Raw genomic sequence first — 17,723 nt, forward strand, 5'->3', positions numbered from 1 at the left:
GAGAAAAGCCTGGTGTTCTGGGATCATGTGCCTACTTCAATGACAAAATAACAAGTGTTAGAATTTACAAAGCACTCAGAATGTCAGTTCCTGACAAGGTATTTCCCAGGCACAACTCTAAATGGCTGGTACTAATACCTTCCTTTTTTTTTCACTTGTTTCCAAGCAAAGATGCTGGGACTTATACCAGTGGTCTTAGTTTCCCAAAGTCACATTGAGTACAGTTGCCAAAGTTGGGATTTAAACCTCCTCTATTTCACTCCTATGCCTTGTGATCTGATAGAAGGTGGAAGGACATCTAGTTCCATAAAACAAGATTCGAGTAGGGCTTCCCACAGAGTAAACTGTCAGCATATTTTCATTGAAGATTAAATGACCCAGCAGGAAGCCAGAGAGCAGTGTTGAACTCTTTCTAGCTGAGGAAGGACATCCTAGCAGAGCTGTCCTTGACACCTTTCGAGAAATGTTCCAGACCCTGAAGATTGGCTTGCTGCAAATTAACAACTGGGTTGCCTCTTCCAGTTAGGAATGCTGAACTGGGAGCCCACGTGGATATAATGGCCATCTTTAATCCATGGGCTTTAGACTCCTACCATGTTTTTCATCTTCAAAGTGCTTTATGAACATTAGCTAATTAATCTGGACTACAAATTGTGCCAAGGCCAGAGGGCTTAAACTGCTCAGATCTGGATGGTGTCTGTTGATGGTAATTACGGTTCCTGCTCTGAGCGCCCTTTCATTTGTTGCTTGTTGATAGAGAGTGACACTATAATGCTATCACCCTCGCTGCATCCACTGCCCATCGCCTAACACTATGGGATAAGCCTGCAACTGGGACTACAAGGAAGAATCCAGAAACTCTTGTATAACAAGGAGCACATTGGTAGCTAGCAAACACATGATACTTTACAATTAAAAAAAGCTTCACATGCATTTATTTGTTCATGTGGGTCACATTTACACTTCCATTGCACAAATGAAGAAACAGGCTTAGCAGGGAGAAAGTCGTGCAGGGAAGAGTTGGATCTCTTAACTTCCAAAGCAATATTTTTTTGTCAAAAAGAAAAGACAAAATTAATTGTGTAAACCAAAACCTGACGTAAGATGAAGAATGAGAAATAGAATAACTAATAATAGAGAAATTCAGAGGCAAGAGGAAAATTTCTTTTTTGCAGGTAAAAGACTTTCTTGGATATTTATTTTGGATCTCTATTTATTTATTTCATTGATTTTATTAATGCATAATTGGCACCAACGAACTGCAGGTATCATTCAATTATATACAACTGAGTAAGTTTTGATACATGCACAGAACTGCAAAAACATTATAAGCATATCCACTACTTCTAGAGGTCTCTCAATGCCCATTTGGAAGGCTTCCTTGCTACCCCACACGCATACCCACTTAGAGGCAACCGCTTATCTGCTCTCTCTCACTACAGAAGACTTTGCATTTTCTATAATATAATATAAATGGAATCACATAATATTGTGATCTGGCTTCTTTCACTCAGGGTAATTATTTTGTGGTTCACCCAGGATATTGTGTTCATTCTCTGTTACTGCCAAATACTATTATGTTATATGGATATACCACAATTTGCTTATCCATTTACCTCTTGATAGAAGTTTTGGTTGGGTCTGGTTCTCAGCTACTACAACTAAAATCATGATGAGTAGTCACGCATGAGTCTTTATATGATAATATGCTTTCATTTTTCTTGGGAAAATACCCAGCAGTGAAAGTGCTGGGTCGTATGGTGAGTGGCTGTTTAATGCAAAGGAATTTATAAAATGGTGGAACCGGGGCTGGCACTCCGGCATAATGGGTTAAAGATGGCCCAAGTCCTTGGGCCACTGCACCCACGTGGGAGGCCTGGAAGAAGCTCCTGGCTCCTGCCTTCAGATCCACTCAGCTCTGGTCATTGTAGCTCTTTGAGCAAACCAGTGAATGGGAAAAAAAAAAAATGGTGGAATCACATTGCATTATCAGTACTTTTTGGAAGTTCTAGTTATTCCACATCTTTGTCATTTTAATTTTTAGGTATTCCTATAAGTGAATATTAGGATCTCATTGCAATTTTAATTTGCATTTCCCTATCAATTAAAGAAAGATGTCAGATCTTTTTTCAAGTGTTTATGTACCATCAATATACATTGACCAATCAAGTTTGGACAAATTCTTTGACTAACTTTAAAAATTAGGGACGTGATTTCTTATTAAAGAGTAATTTACAAAGACTTTCTCTCAGTCTGCAAATCATAGTTTCATTATTTGGAAATAGTGTCTTTCCAAGAGGAAAAGTTATTAATTTTGATGAAGTTCAAGTTAATCTTTTTTCTTTTATGATTTTGATGTGTGGCTAAGAAATCTTTTCCTAACCCCAAATTACAAACTTACTTCAAGAAGTGTTATGTTTTTGGGTTTTAAACTTAAATATGTGATTCATTTTTATTTGACTTACATATACTGTCTGAGGTAGTGAGTCAAGTTAATTTTTTCTAAGCGCAGATATACAATTTTTCCAGCATCATTGGCTGAAAAAAAAAACCTTCTTTATCCAGTGAATTGCCTTGGCATTTTTGTCAAAAATTACTTGACTGTATATCACTGGTTGCATTTCCAGATGTGATGATTTAAATTTGATCTGTCTGACTACAATAACATTTTCTTGAGTATTATTGCTATAGTGGGTTTTGAAATCAGTTTGCACACATCTTTTGACTTTGTTATTTTTCAAACTTCTTTGGCTAATCTAGGTACTTTGCATTTCTAGATGAATTTTCAAATCTTTTTGTCAATTTCTATGCAGAAAAGCACTTTGGAATCTTGACTAGAATTTCATTAAATCTAAGAATAAAAAGGAAACATTTTTATCTTAATGATATTGAGTAATAAACTCAATTCACAATAGCTAAGATATAGAATCAACCCAGATGCCCATTAGCTGATGACTAGATAAAGAAAATGTGGTATTTATACACTGTGGACTGTTACTCAATTATAAAACTGAATGAAATCAGGTCTTTCACAACAAAATGGATGCAACTGGAAACCATTATACTTAGTGAAATTAGCCAGTCCCAAAAAGACTAATACCATATGTTTTCCCTGATCTGTGGTAACTAATAGAGTACAAAAAATGTAATGTATATTGGCAAAATTGACATTTTGAGAACTGATTATTGTTTACAGCCCTTGTGTCTACTGTTGTGGAACAATGGGGTTTTTTTCTTACTTCTTGTTGAATTTTTTACTTAGTGTACAGTTAATCTCATGATTATAAAATAAACTGAAAGTATTTCATTGTAAAAATTAAAAGAATAAGAAAGGAAGGAGGAGGGAGGGAGGGGGCATAGGCAGGAGGGAGAGGAGGATGAAAAGTAACACTACATTCATAAATCTGCACATATGAAGTACATGAAAAATATTCACCTTATATAAATAAACATCTTGTTAAAAATAAATAAATAAATGTGCCGGCGCCGCAGCTCACTAAGCTAATCCTCTGCCTTGCGGCGCCGGCACACCGGGTTCTTGTCCCGGTCGGGGCACCGGATTCTATCCCGGTTGCCCCTCTTCCAGGGCAGCTCTCTGCCGTGGCCAGGGAGTGCAGTGGAGGATGGCCCAAGTCCTTGGGCCCTGCACCCGCATGGGAGACCAGGAGAAGCACCTGGCTCCTGGCTTCGGATCAGCGCGTTGGCCACGGCGGCCATTGGAGGGTGAACCAACGGCAAAAGGAAGACCTTTCTCTCTGTCTCTCTCTCTCACTGTCCACTCTGCCTGTCAAAAAATAAATAAATAAATAAATATATAGAGAGAGTGTATAAAACAAAAACACAACACTACAATATGGGAAGCAGGTGTCCTAAAGTGGCAACTTAATCATGTGTCCACCACTCAAACCCGAAGTATGTTTTCAAAAATCAACCAATTATATGAGATACTTGTCAAATCAAATTCAATAAAAGCTTTAGTGTATCTCATTTATATTTTACATTTTAATAACCTCTGTTCATTTATTAAGAATATATCTAACCTCTGTTCATTTATTAAGAATATATCTGTGGGACTGGCACTGTGGCACAGCAGGTTAAAGCCCTGGCCTGAAGCTCTGGCACCACATATAGGCACCAGTTCTAATTCCAGCTGCTCCTCTTCCAATCCAGCTCTCTGCTATGGTCTGGGAAAGCAGTAGAAGATGGCCCAAGTCCTTGGGCCACTGCACCCACGTGGGAAATCAGGAAAAAGCTCCTGGCTCCTGGCTTCAGATCGGTGCAGCTCCGGCTGTTGCGGCCATCTGAGGAGTGAGCCAGCAGATGGAAGACCTCTCTCTCTGTCTCTACCTCTCTCTGTAACTCTATTTTTCAAATAAATAAAATAAATCTTTAAAAAAAGAATCTATCTGCATGAGATTTTAATATCAAATATTTATTTTAGGGTTTTTTGTTTATTTGTTTGTTTTGTTTTTTTGACAGGCAGAGTGGACCGTGAGAGAGAGAGAGAGAGTCAGAGAGAAAGGTGTTCCTTTTGCCATTGGTTCAACCTCCAATGGCCGCCGCGGCCTGCGCACTGCCGCAGGCGCATCGCACTGATCCGAAGCCAGGAGCCAGGTGCTTCTCCTGGTCTCCCATGGGTGCAGGGCCCAAGCACTTGGGCCATTCTTCACTGCACTCCCTGGCCATAGCAGAGGGCTGGCCTGGAAGAGGGGCAACCAGGATAGAATCTGGTGCCCCGACCGGGACTAGAACCAGGTGTGCCGGCGCCGCAAGGCAGAGGATTAGCCTAGTGAGCCGCGGCACCAGCCTATTTTAGGGGTTTTTTTTAAAAGATTTATTTATTGGCTTGAAGGACAAAATTACAAAGAGAGAGCTTCTATCTGGTTGACTCCCCAAATGTCTGCAATGGCCTGGGTTGGGCCAAGATGAAGCCAGGATCCAGGAGCTTCACCTGGGTCTCCCACATGACTACAGGAGCCCAAGAACTTGGCCCATCTTCTGCTGCTGTCCCAAATGCATTAGCAGGTATCTGGATCAGAAATGAAGAAGCCGTATGGCCTGCCAGCATCATAGGCTGCACCTTAACCTACTAAGCCACAACTCTGGCCCCCAAATATTTATTTTAAAATGTATCTTGCTTTTCTCTAAACAAAGCCCAGAGATAATTGAAAAATGTGTCACTGAGAAATTCTTTAAAAAAGAAAACTGGGACCAGCACTGTGACACAGTGGGTTAACACCGTGGCATGAGTTGCTGACATCCCATGTGGGCGCCGGTTCGAAACTCAGCTGCTCCACTTCTGATCCAGCTCTCTGCTGGTCCTGGGAGAGCGATAGAAGATGGCTCAAGTCCTTGAGCCCTTGTACCCATGTGGGAGACCTGGAAGAAGCTCCTGGCTTCAGATCAGCGCAGCTCCAGCTGTTGTAGCCAATTGGGGAGTGAACCAGTGGAGTGAAGGCCTCTCTCTCTCTCTCTCTCTCTCTACCTCTGTGTAACTCTACCTTTCAAATAAATAAATAAATCTTTAAAAAAAAAAAAAAGAAAAGAAAACTTACCCTTAAACTCATTGATCCTCATAGAATTTCTTCCTCAGAATCTAATTAACTGATACTGTTTAAAGTCGAAGTCTTGAAGTTAGACTGACTATGGAAAATATTTATTAGACCCTTGTTTGAGTGAATCATTAATGTTCAGGAGTACTTCCTCCTCTGAACCTGTCTTCAGATCCCTGAATTTTTATATTGGGATACTTGTATTTCCACATTTCTCAGTTTCAAGTAACCATGTGTCCTTTGCCAGCTTGGATTGGGAATGGATGTCCATAATCTCTGTGACAAAGCTTTTGCTTAGAATTGAATGAACAAAAAAGCTGCAGTTAAACAACAGGGTCAAGCTTGAAATCAATGCTGTGGAGTTCATTAAATGATCAATTATCTTGCAGTTAACAGCACCAAATCCAGTGGTGTGCTGGAACTGGCTTGAAAGAGGCAATGGGCCAGCGCTGCAGCTCACTAGGCTAATCCTCCACCTTGCGGCGCCGGCACACCTGGTTGTAGTCCTGGTCGGGGCGCCGGATTCTGTCCCGGTTGCCCCTCTTCCAGTCTAGCTCTCTGCTATGGCCCGGGAGTGCAGTGGAGGATGGCCCAAGTGCTTGGGCCCTGCACCAGCATGGGAGACCAGGAGAAGCATCTGGCTCCTGCCTTCGGATCAGCGCGGTGCGCTGGCCACAGCGTGCCAGCCACAGTGGCCACTGGGGGGTGAACCAACGGTAAAGGAAGACCTTTCTCTCTGTCTCTGTCTCTCACTGTCCACTCTGCCTGTCAAAAAAAAAAAAAAAAAAAAAAAAAAAAAAAAAAAAAAAAAAAAAAAAGAAAGAAAAAGAAAAAGAAAAGAAAGAAAGAAAAAGAAAGAGGCAATGTTTAAATGTTCACAGATTTCACAAGCTGATTGGTAAACAATGATTATTAAACATTGCATTATGTGAACTTACAATTAAATTATGTAAAATCTTGAAGTAATAAATACCCAAGCCTTATCACTTTCTTATTCTTTATTACATTTTACCACTGTCTGTGCCCTTGGGGTTATTTAAATCTGCTTTAACTGAATGTTGGAAACATCGTGCAATGGTGAGTTCACGACAATCTCTTCCCAACTCCACGGTCAACGACGTCGTGCTAGTGAATTGAGATCAGCCGTGGAGTGGACATGTATTCCATGGAAATCGGCAACTGCTATATGATACAAGGCTGGACTTCTTGTTTTGCTGATCATCTAGGCTTGGAAACTCTTGGAGAGAATGCTAAAGCAGATTAAAGTTAAACGTGTGTCACATATAGAACTGAAACACTGTGAATAAGCATTGTGAAGATTATGAGTAAACATTCTTCCAGCATTTGAGAATAATTATCCAATTGAGCAAAGAAGTCACTTACATCATTGACAAACGAGTGAGGCTCAGACATTCTTCTTTGTTGTTTTGCTTTCATCTTACTTGTTAAGATAAATGGAAATATCAACTAACATTCATGTTGGAGCTGTATATTAGTATAGTCAATTGAAACCATATTTTGTCTGTGAACAGAAGAGTTTGGCAAAAGTCAATGAAAGCATTCTGTAAGAAGTAACTGCCTGCATGGAATTTGCAAAAAGAGTATTGTACATTTTATTATTTGTAAGTTGTGTGCTGCAAATATTCTATCCAGAAAGACAAATATTCAACACTCACCAAAATATCACTATTTCCTTACCACTCTATGTCCTCAGACCTTGAGATTTCCATATTGTCCAGTGGTTATTGACTTTTTAGTTATCACTATGACCTGAGAATATCTAGACGTAAGGAAACTACTGTTTCTGCATTTTGTTTACCATCAAAGATTAGTTCTTGCTTGAAAAATAGTGACCAGAGTGCTTTCTGTCACTCCCCCTCTTCACGGAGGAACGACACTAAACCCTGCGCTGTTCTTTTTGTCTGCTCGGCCCTCCCCGGGTTTGCTGCTGGTTCTTCCCGGGTTGGCTACCATCCCTTCCACCTCCGTGGAAGGGCAGTTCCCCCTGGCCACTTTCCCCACTTCCGAGGGGGAGCGGCACACCGCCGGCCGGCTCTCTCGGGGGCTGCACAGGTGTTCCTTCAGATAGATGTTCCCCTTAGATGTTCCTGGTGCATGTTGTCTCTCTCCTCCTTTATAGTCCTCTTCCACCAATCCCAACTCTGCTACCCACACGCCGAGTACGCTGCCCTCCTCCAATCAGGAGCAGGTCCTGCTGTTTATTGGTTGAACTGGAGGCAGCTGTATAGAAGCTGTTTCTCCCTTCTCAGCGCCATATTGTGGGAGAGCAGATGCATAGAATAAGTCTTAATTCCAGTAACTTAGTCTAGTCCGAGTTGCTCCCCACACTTTCAAAAATTGGAACCTTGGTGTGTATTATAATTAAAGGAATCCAGAGATCGTTTATATTCATTTCAGACCATTTCATTTGCTGCCAAGGGAATAGGAAGTCTTTTTTTTTTTAACTTCAAAATGTGAAAAGATATGTATTTTTATGGATTTCAACTGTCATTTAAAAATGTAACCCCTGTGCCCATACATGCAGAGTGAAGTAAGGAAGTCTGGGCAGTGTCAGCAGGGAGCAAATAGGCTATGTCCCTCCTGGGGGCAGAGAATTCTTAAAACATCAAAGCAATGGGAGAAAATAGAACTTGCAAAATTGTTTCAAATCAGAGCATTGTACTTGGGAAAGTGCCTTTGTTGATCAGGCTCACTACAACTTGTAATCAGTTCTGTAAGTAACTTTTAATATCATTCTTTACAAAATTTAAAGAGACCTTTTCTAAGTTGAAATCTACATTCTGAACTCGAGTAGGCTCAACAACACAGAATGTGGCTGTCTTTTGGTTTGGTCGATGACTTTTATTTTTAGTTTTCTATTATACTTGTTGGAACCAAGAGATATATTGTAACATCTTCCAGTGGCTTAACTACCTTTTACTGTATGTATATATAAGAATCTGAGCAGATGTTAATTTGGAGTCATATTCTTCTCATTATTACAATGAACATCAAAGATATCCAACAGAGGTCTTGCCAAGGTGGCCCAGGACTCACGGCAAAGAAAGCTATTCAGAGCATTTTCTGTGTTGCTTTTTGCTTTCCTTTTTGCCTTCCAACCTTCAAATTCACCTTCTTTTCTGGATTCCTTCCTTCCTTCCTTCCCAAGTTCCTTAATATATAAATTATTATGATTGTAGTAATCCCTACAAGCTTTTTCAGGTCAAGCTTCATTGTGTTCCTATAAGCAGTACGTGACTGAATTGTTAACTGACCGCTGGGAAGACGACCTCATCGTGGGACGCTGGCCAGCAGGGAAGCATTGGGGCAGATAGGCAGGGCTGCCTCCTGGAACTCCACCCTCCGCTGGGATGAGGTACAGAGAGGACAGGAAGCCAAATCCAGCCACAAAGCCATGGAGGAAGTGGCAACAGCCAGGGTAAACACAGTTTTGCAAAGAATTCAGCAAACAGAACTGAGAACATATAACATGCCTCACCCTGCCGTAGGCCTGAAGAAGGAGACATGAATCAGAGTTACTCTTCGTCCTCATGGAGTTCACTGTTTAGATACACAGACACAAACGTAATTCTAACATACATGACAGGGAGCGGTAAACCCTCAAAGAAGGCATTTCAGCGGGGCCTGAGTAGGACCCATTCCGATGACTACAGTGGCAAGTAGTAACATAGGAATCTAAGATAACCAATTGGGTTTCAGGCTAAAGAACAGAGAAAGTGCAAAGTCTATGAGTTTCAAGGCAAGAACGACTCAAAAATTCAGATATCTTATCAGGTACAAGAACCTGTCACACTGACTGAAAGAGTATTGAACCAAATGAAAGTTGTCTTGAAGGTAGGAACTAAAGTGATAATAGCCACAGATAGCATTGAAATAGTACCTGTGGCAGTACTAAGCCCTATTCTAGATGATTTAGGGTTAGTGTCCACAGTCCTCCCAGCAAATGCATGAACTACTCATGATTCCTACATTATGGAAAAACAGAGCCTTGGAAAGGAAAAGCAAAATGCACCATTCCTCACACAACTCACTAGTGGTAATACTGGAAATCACCTCTAAGTTATTCTGGCTATAGAGCTAGTGCTCTCTCCAAGGAAGCCCTGAATACTTCTGTCCTGAAGGAATGCGAGATCATGGACTGGAGTAGGCTATCCTATTACAAGGGCAAAGGGAAAAGACTGAGGAACAGAAATGATGTTGAAATTTGTTTTCGGGAGGTCAAATGTAGAAATCCAGTTTATAAAACTGGAGCACAAGCTTAGAAAATGTGCCCCCGCAAGGTTGGCACTGCATCTACTAGGAATTAACTGTGGATTCATTCAGTTCCACCCATGACCCCTACTATCCTCACCTCACCTTTCGCAAGATTCTTATTGCTCAAATAATGTCTGCCTTGTTGACAAAGTTGTAGGGTAGAGAAAGATGCAAGAGTTTCCCAAACTGCCCTCATTAGTTTCTGGAAGAGTCCCAGAAAACTGTTATGTCTACAAGTCGACTGCTAATATCTAAGGACCTTCCGAAAGGCATACTAGGTTGGCTGCAGCAACTGAGAGCACACCATGTACTTATTTATAGCATTCTTTAATGTTCTCAGATGAGCACATCTCAAAAACACAGGCTGACCCATTTCAGTGACATTCTCCCAAGGGTATCGCAACACTGTGTTTGTCTTCGCTTCACCCCGGATAAAGCCCTAGTGTCCCTGAATTAAAGAAAACGTCACTTCAGGCTGATAAAGGCAAGGCTGTGTTATGACTTTGTTTAATAATACGTCACCTATATGGCCATACTTTCCACTTGATGAGTTTCATTCACCTTTAAATCCTCAACACGCCTTAAAGGCAAGTGTATTTGAATGCTGTTAATCTTCAAGGGCACGCATTCAACCCAGCAGGAGAAAAACAGAGCAAGATTATTGATGGAGCCACAGAGAAGCCAGTAGAATGGTAACCAGACAATTTCCACATTTCACCACTGCTTTTATCTTCTGTTTTAACAGAGGAAATCAGAGGTACCAAGTCACCAAGCAGATACATGGTACAGCCACACTTTCTCAGTGGTTGTCAATGGAAGAGGTATTTAGTAAGGTCTAAAAGTCCATTCTTTCTTAAAATACAAGCTACAGGGCCGGCGCTGCGGCTCACTTGGCTAATCCTCCACCTGTGGCGCTGGCACCCCGGGGTCGGTTCTAGTCCTGGTTGGGGCACCGGATTCTGTCCCGGTTGCTCCTCTTCCAGTCCAGCTCTCTGCTGTGGCCTGGGAAAGCAGTGGAGGATGGCCCAAGTGCTTGGGCCTTGCACCCGCATGGGAAACCAGGATGAAGTACCTGGCTTCTGGCTTCAGATCGGCACAGTGCACCGGCCGCGGCTGCCATTGGAGGGTGAACCAAAGGAAAAGGAAGACCTTTCTCTCTGTCTCTCTCTCTCTCACTGTCTAACTCTGTCTGTCAAAAGAAAAAAAAATACAAGCTACAGTTTTATTTCATGCTGCTTCTGGTTTTCTTTTTCTCTGAGTAGAAAGATAGAGTGTAAACACGTGACTACTCCCCTGTATGTCCAGGGAAATTTTGAAAGATAACATGCGCCCTGAGAGACAAAAAAATGCTTATGAAAATAACAAGAGCTGGTCTTTAGTGTGCTAGTAGTTCTGGTTCTGCCTCAGCTCATGGCTCTGTGATTTTGGTCACCAGTGGGCATCTTCTCCTGATGGGGTAAACACTAGGATATATGAATGGATTCCTTTTCTCGGTGACATTTTTCCTAGACAAGGGACCTTCACTGCACTTATTTGTTTGGCTAGGGTGTAACCTGCTTGTCCTCATGTTCTTACTGATACTTCCAGGAAAATTGCTTGTCTGTCCCCACTTATTCCAAGATATATTCAGGTATGGTTGCAAAACAGGTTCACATATACACACACACGCACACATAAACTTTAGCTTTGTCTTTTACCTTCAAAATATAGATTTCCAAAGTACAGCTTATGGACTACATTGGCATCCCCTTCCCCCCCACCACCGATGACTTCCCTCCCACCCGCAACCCTCCCCCTTCCCACTCCCTCTCCCCTTCCATTCATATCAAGATTCATTTTCAATTTTCTATATATACAGAAGATCAGTTTAGTATACATTAAGTAAAGATTTCAACAGTTTGCACCTACATAGAAACACAAAGCGAAATATACTGTTTGAGTACTCGTTATAGCATTAAATCTCAATGAACAGCACATTAAGGACAGAGATCCTACATGAGGAGTAAGTGCACAGTGACTGCTGTTGTTGACTTTACAAATTGACACTCCTGTTTATGGCATCAGTAATCTCCCTATGCTCCAGTCATGAGTTTCCAAGGCTATGGAAGCCCCTTGAGTTCTCCGACTCTTATCTTATTTAGACAAGGTCATAGTCAAAGTGGAGGTTCTCTCCTCCCTTCAGTGAACAGTGAAAGGTACCTCCTTCTTTGAAGACCTGTTCTTTCCACTGGGATCTCACTCACAGAGATCTTTCATTTAGGTGTGTTTTTTTTTGATTTTTTTTTTTTTTTGCCAGAGTGTCTTCCAAGATGCCAATAATTTTGTCTTTTGTGACATTCCATTGCTTACTGTCAACAACTCTTAGCTCTCACAGGCTCAAAGCAAACTGGACAGCACTGAATTCACCTTGCATTGTGTAGACATATGAGGAGACTGAACTCAGTAAGAAGTGATGATTCACCCAACCTCATGCACTCAGGACCAGAAAGTGTCCTTTCCTGTAAGTTGTCCTGTCCTGGAAGCTGCCCTTGACCATGGTGAGAAGTTCCTTTAGCTTGCCAGCTCAGTCATGTTTCAACACTCATCAGAGCAATAGTGAGCATCAGACTTGTGCATGAGAGATTCCAGGGTCCCTGCTCTCATTCCCTGTGAGCATGATCCATTCCAGGCCTGTGCTGGTTCCACATGGTTTCTAATCCTTAGAATGGCCTGAGTGAATACTCCCACTCCCATTTTATAGCCAACGCTGCCGTCTTGGACAGCTTAAGTCGTTTTCCCAAGGTGGAACCCCTAAGTAGGGGTGGAGCTGGCATGGGATTGTGAAGTGAGTTTTGCCTTGACTGTTTCCAGTACATCCAGATATTGTTCCAGCACAGGAACACAATTAGCGTCTTCTCTGTAGACTGACTTCATTTCCGTTGCTGCAGTGGAGTGGAAGCTGAGCTAGTGCGTTAGAAATATCAGCCAGGAATCAGTGCTGGAAGGGTTATGCTTTTCTCTGAAATCCGGATCTAAGGTGCACAATAGATGTAGATGTGGTAAGCATTAAAAAAGTCATTGCCTAACTCAAACATAAACTAAAATGGAACTGTAAGTAGGTCTGAGGTCAGGATTTACTATTGTTCACTGTACATGTTTTGCTCACTCTGTATTTTCATAAAATATTAGCATTCATTGTAGCTCTAGTAGGCATGGAATGAGTAAAAAATCACATGCAACAGTGTAAAAACCAAAAAGGAGGCTCTGAATGTTAAATTTGCTGCATAAGTGACTAGGGAGAAAGTCAAAACTCCGTCTTTAGAGGGATCTGCTGACCTGTCACGTTCATAGTCTTGGGGCACATCTACCTCTTGCACAATGGGAGAGGCTACCAGGGCATAAATGCTCTTTGCTGTCACAGGCTCTTTCAAGGGTTCCAGGAGAGAATAAAGCACGTTAAATAACAACAGCCCAGGATCCGAGTCTTATGCTACAAGCCAGGTGGCAACCTTTGAACAGTCAGCTACCTGGATTCAACCTTCCAGTAACTAGTAATTTGGGGGCAACATCTGATTTCTTTTAGTTTAGAGGAGAGCAAAGCAAAGTTCAGCAGGATGAGAGTTTCATGAAGATCCCATCAAGGCTGGCCAGCATGAGAGCTGGACTGGAAGTCAGATTGTCCTGTCCCGGGCTGCCTGTGCTGCTGCAACACTCTGGACTCCTGGTTTGGCAAGATCTCCACCCATCTTCCCAGGTAAACAGAGCAAACTGTATACAACTCTTCAAAATAGGAACCTGTGCTGTAATGATTCAAAATCTATCTTGCTACTTTCTTGAAATAAAAAAAAGAGAGAGAGAGAGAGAGAACAAGAAAAAGGGTCTTGGCATGCCTGATCTCTCTTTTAGGTAACGAGGTTAAATAATTATATAAGTGAAAGTTCTTCTGGTTGTAAACACCAGAAAACAGCCCTCATGATGCTGAGGAAAACAAGAATTATGAGACGAGAATGAGGGGAACATAGGCCATAAAAAAGAAATAAAAATCCGCACCTCAGAATGGCATGAGCCAGTTTGTGTGCAGGCTTCTCTGTAGAGATCACCGTCCAATCGCCATACCCTGGAGAGAGAGCATGGGAATCCTAGCCTGAGTGGCCCCACACCTGGAAAAACCTGGTAGAGCAAGAAGGACAAAGATCCAGCTCAGATGAGACTCAGGGAGGCTTTGATGGGCTGCCTCCCTCAGGTCTGCCTCGGGGCCATAGATTATCAGTATTCTTGGTGCTTGGCACTGGCAATGTCCTTCAGAGAACATTCACCCTCTCCACACCTCTCAGGGGTTAGCATCAGTGAGAGGTCCGGATCTTAATACCCCCAAAGTCAAGAGAAGCTGCAGAACAACAGGTGCCCTTCTGAGCATCTCAGATTAACCCTCAAGTAAGAATCAGGGGTGACCCTGGAGCCTGATTTTCCTCTACTCTTGAAAGTGTAGCAGACGCTTAGGAAAGAAATGAGCAGAAAAAGGCAGGCACAAAATTGGGACTTGGTTAACCCTCTGCCTGTTGCACTGGCATCCCATATGGGCGCTGGGTTCTAGTCCCAGTTGCTCCTCTTCCAGTCCAGCTCTCTGCTGTGGCCCAGATACTTGGGCCCTGCACCCACCTGGGAGACCAGGAGGAAGCACCTGGCTCCTGGCTTTGGATCAGCTCAGCGCGCAGGCCGTAGCGGCCATCTGGGGAGTGAACCAACAGAAGGGAGACCTTTCTCTCTCTCTCTCTCTCTCTCTCTCTCTCTCACTGTCTAACTCTATCTGTCAAAGTACCAAAAAAAAATTCCATATCATTCAATAAGAACTGATTTCTGAGCACAAGCAGATATTGCATCTCATTCTATCAACAATTGAACTTATCAAAATACTGTGAATTGAACAGTTCCCTAGATATTTGTAAAATGACAGGTGAGAAAGAAGGAAAAGAGGATTAAATCCTGAACAGCTGCAAGCAGGAGCCCAACTGCACAGCCCTTTCCCCCGGTCTTGTCTAAAAGGGTGCTCTGGCTCTTACCAGACTGATAAGAGCAGCTTGCAACCAGCACCACACCACTTGCTCACATTTAGATTTTCAGTAAAGATCTTCAGAGACGATTTGGCATTTCCGTGTAGACACAATTTAATGAAGACAGGAAAACAGATTTCCTCCTGAGCAAAAATTGAACCTAACAGCACATGACTCTGTGTTCTCCTATCCAAGATATATTTTAGAAAACATCTTTACATATGGAAAAAACACTGAAGTCAAAGAAGTAAACTTATTTTTAAAAAATCTGCATTTCTATTTTGCAGAAACTAATTTTCCCCAATAACGGTGCTTAATAGACTACATAATTCAAATTTGGAACAAAAACTTCCAACAAAGTAAGATATGGTTGAGTAAAGCTAACTTAAAATGAAAACTTTACTATTTTATTAAGGGAAACACAACTTATATTTTTATGCAATTTGAATTTGAGCTAGTTAGAAGTGCATAAATTAACCAACCATTCAGAAACAATCTTTCAGGAACATTGGTGGTTTTATTTTCAGATTTCATGCAAGCCCCACATTTCCATTTTCTTGCTTTGCCATGAGCTTTGCTTGATTTCTGCTTCTCTCTGAGTTCTCTGCGAGCGATGAGCTGCCCTCTGGCTTTTCCTTTCGCTGCCTGTTTCAGGAGTGAGCATTCTGGCCTGTAGGGTCTCCAACACAGATGCTGAAGTCACAGTGATTCTTGATGGTTGACTGCCTCTCTCGGGGCATTTCTTCATTACCTTGAGGTCCTGGCGGTAGCAAGGCAGGCCAACTTTCTTTACAATTCGTCATGGTGCCTGTCATGTAACACATATTTAATCAATGCTCCTTTAACAGATTCATGCAATGGGGAGTAAAAGGCTTGTAATGTTACCCAACAGAGTGGAGCATGCATCAGCTAAGCCTTGCCTCTCTCTAGCAAATATCTTATATCCACCATTTCTGTTTTTTAGAAAATCATCTTTTTTCATTCTCTCTCTCTCTCTCTCTCTCTGTTTATTTGGAAGTCAGAGAGAGAGAGATAGACAGAAACAGAAACAGATGACGGTCAGAGATCTTCCATCCACTGCCTCATTTCCCAAATATTCACAAAAACTGTCCTGGGCCAGGCCAAATCCAGGAACAGGAAACTCAGTCCGGGCCTTCCACTGGGGAGCAGAGACCTGAGTACTAGACTTATCACCTGCTGTCCTCTATTGGGCATTAGCAGGAAGCTGGAACTTGGATTTGGAGCCAGGACCCTGGTCATGGCCTCTGACATGGGATGAAAGTGTCCCAAGTGGAGTGTTAACTGCTGCAGCAAACACCTGCCCCTACGTCCATCATTTCTTTCTACTGTGGTGTCTTGTTGAAGAACGTTCCTGTATAGACCACTAAGAGCTCTGATTAAACATTGAATGGGATATTAGCTACAGCAATCTGAAGAATCACAACACAAAGTTATTCAGTATTAGATTCATTTTGGCTCCTCTCTAGACTTCGTGAATTTGCTGCAGGACTATTTTTATCAATTATTTTACTAAAAAGTGCACATAGCCTGGCATTTATTGACTTTAAAGAATCAATTTAAAAACAGCAGAGGTGATTAAACTGCTGCCTGCTGATGGGCTTTTTGATGAGGTGCTTTGGTTCAGGTTAAAGACTCTGTATTTCCACAGTTAAACAGTCACTGATTGGAAAAGGTAAGAATGGTTTCTTTGATTTGTAAATTAGTAATTGTCACTCGAGTGAGGCACAGCCTGACAGATTTACACATATGGAGGGCGTTCATTATTCCAAAGATGACAAGACAAGGGGTCTTCTGGTGATCTGTGGGTAATAGATTTCTAAAATAATACCACAAAGAATACATCATGATGAAATAATGCGCTGTGTGCATGACTGAAAACAGATGTTACACATGACATTTTTTCAAATGCACATGCAGAATGTATTGCAATGATTGTACAGACATGCCACAGCTGTTACTAAACGGTTAATGTAAAGAGCAAGACATTGGCTTACTTGGGTTAAATAAATACAAATTTACAATGCCATTATTTTCTTGTGTTAAGATTCTTGTTACTCATGTCACATACTGTGTTTACATTCAGGTTACTGCTCATGATGAGACTCTCTCAAATTATGCTCAGAGGATGTTGGGAGCAAAAGCAGCAACAAAATCAAACCACAACCCTAAACAAAAATATTTGGATTATGAGACAAGGAAGATGCAAGTAAATATGTATGTATACATATATATGAATTATAGATTTTAAAAATTCGTGGAGAAATAGAATTAAGAGATAAAATGTGAACAGGAGTCACTGTGTACTTACTTCTCATGTGGGATCTGTCCTTAGTGTGTTGTCCAATGTGAAGTAATGCTATAACTAGTACTGAAACAGTATTTTACACTTTGTGTTTCTGTGTGGGTGCAAACTGATGAAATCTTTACCTAATACATACTGAATTGATCTTCTGTATATAAAGATAATCTTGATGTGAATGGAATGGGAGAGGGAGCGGGAGATGGGAGGGGTGTGAGTGGGAGGGAAATTATGGGGGGGGGAAGCCATTGCAATCCATTAACTGTACTTTGAAAATTTATATTTACTAAATAAAAAATTTTAAAAAAGAAAAAAAGAGATAAAATGTGATACAAATTTTCTATGCGTATTGTGAGGCCCCTCATTCTTATATGTATAGATATGTGTGCATATTTAAATATAGATGTATATGTTATATAGATATATATAGATCACAAATATTTGAGAAACCCATCTTCAACATTTGCTGGGTATGTAATGTCAGATACAGTTCAAAAAGTGTGAGATACTATGAAGCCTGAAAACTTCCAATCTCCAAACTGTATT

General features: G+C 41.5%; 1 long non-coding RNA gene across 1 annotated transcript in view; it reads left to right on the forward strand.

The window, feature by feature from the left end:
- The window catches only part of LOC149128196 (uncharacterized), a 92,988-nt gene extending 75,934 nt beyond the window's left edge, over positions 1-17,054 (forward strand). Inside the window, exons 2-3 of the long non-coding RNA XR_016230583.1 lie at positions 13,390-13,560; positions 16,962-17,054. This is a non-coding gene — a long non-coding RNA (uncharacterized LOC149128196). The remainder of the gene's footprint in view (positions 1-13,389; positions 13,561-16,961) is intronic.
- The last annotated feature ends 669 nt before the right edge of the window (positions 17,055-17,723 follow it).

Source organism: Oryctolagus cuniculus, chromosome 2 (assembly GCF_051225735.1).
Source record: "Oryctolagus cuniculus isolate XC-2025 breed Fujian yellow rabbit chromosome 2, ASM5122573v1, whole genome shotgun sequence".
Lineage (NCBI taxonomy): Eukaryota > Metazoa > Chordata > Mammalia > Lagomorpha > Leporidae > Oryctolagus > Oryctolagus cuniculus.